Here is a 1,827-nt window from a genome sequence, read left to right on the forward strand (position 1 = left end):
AAAGGGAATCTAATGGTTACACTACTATTTTTCCTTTATTTGGGGGAGAGGGGGGGAATCATATGATATTTTTCCATTTCAATTGCTATAAGATTCTTTGTAAGTACATAATATAAGGTAGTGTCATTAATCATAACAATATTGTTTAAGTATTTTTCTTCTAGTTTTTAATCAATTAAACTATCAATTATTAAACCTTATACATAAATCCTAGCAAAATTCAATATACTAAACAATCTAAATGCTCATGAACTCAAAAGAAAATACATATCTATATTTAAAACCTATATATATGTGTTATAGCAAAATTAATAAAAATAAAATATGCTAAACAACATATTAATTCTAATAAGCAACATATGATCAAAAACTACATATAACCAAACCAAAACCCTAAACATATAGATAAATATATCCACTTAAAAAATAAAAATTAATAAATTTTACCTACTCCAAGGACTATTGCAGCCGCAGTCGCCAGACTGGAGAGAACCGCCACTGCTGTTGCTGCCTTTGCTTCCAAGTGTCACTACCTAAATGGGAGTACGTAAGAGGTGGTGTAGAATGGAGTAGAGAGGAGAGGACGTGTAGAGTTGAGAGGAGAGGAGGAGAGGAGAAAGAGAAGAAAAAAAGAGAAGGAAAAAAGATCGGAGTGAGGGGTTTTTTAAAAAATATTTCGATCGAAATGGTCGGAAAATGGCTAGATAGTATGGGCCTTGTTTTATGTGACATTTTTCGACCAAACTAAAAATAAATAAATAATATATACTTTTTTAAAAGTTTGCGACCTAGCCAGTCGAAAATTTTGACAATAAATATTTCCGACCGAAATTGTCGAAAAGCTGGTCAACAATGTATTTTTGACTTTTTATTTCCGACTATTTCGGTCAGAAACTTTTTTCCCAGAATTTTATGCCAAAATTTACGATTAATATGGGCGGAATGTGCTCAAAAGGTTTTAAGAAAAATATAATTATTTTTTTATAACTTTTCCGACCGAATCGGTCAAAAAAATCTGACTACCTTTTTCAACCGTAAATATTCGATCGGAATGATGCTGATTTCTAGTAGTGTCCATTAAAGCTCGCCTAAGCTTGAATTTAAAATTTAAAATTGGAATTTATTTCGCATAGTATTATTGGAATAGATTGGGTACATCTTAAACAGCTTGAATCTCAAATTTTTGACAATTTGGTGGAGTTTTGAGGTGTTTTTAATTAACATTCGAAGTACAAAAAGAACATGGAAGAAGATGAGATGTGTATCCTCCTATGGACCCACGTGTATTAGTTGTATATACCAAATGTATCAAAAGTGTGTTCTCTGTGTATCCCCTATATATAAATATGTACCAGTATGCGAGATACATATTAGTTAGATACATGTGTAGCACGAAAACTTTTAAACTCGATACCAACTATAAATTTATACTCCAAACTATAGGTGTTTAACGGGCCAGTTGACCCGGCTCCGGACCGGCCCATACCGGTATTAACCCGGACCGGTGGTAAGGGATCGGGTAGGGCTGGGTTTGGGGGGTAGGGGGGTTGGGATATTTACATTTTCATTACCGATTAACCGGACCGGTCAAACCCAACCAAGAAAAATCATTGTTGAGCCGGTTAACCGGACCGGTTCAACGGCTATTTTCTGATTTTTATTTTTTTAAATTCATATGACCGTTGGTAACTGTCAGCTTCCAATGTGACTGTTGCCCAACGGATATTTTGCAAGAATAGCCCTTTTTTAGGCAATTATTTTAAAAAATAATATTTTTAGTAATTACTAATTTAGCCCTTTAAAAAGTATAAATACATCCCCCCCCCC

This window comes from Nicotiana tomentosiformis, chromosome 2 (genome assembly GCF_000390325.3).
Source record: "Nicotiana tomentosiformis chromosome 2, ASM39032v3, whole genome shotgun sequence".
NCBI lineage: Eukaryota > Viridiplantae > Streptophyta > Magnoliopsida > Solanales > Solanaceae > Nicotiana > Nicotiana tomentosiformis.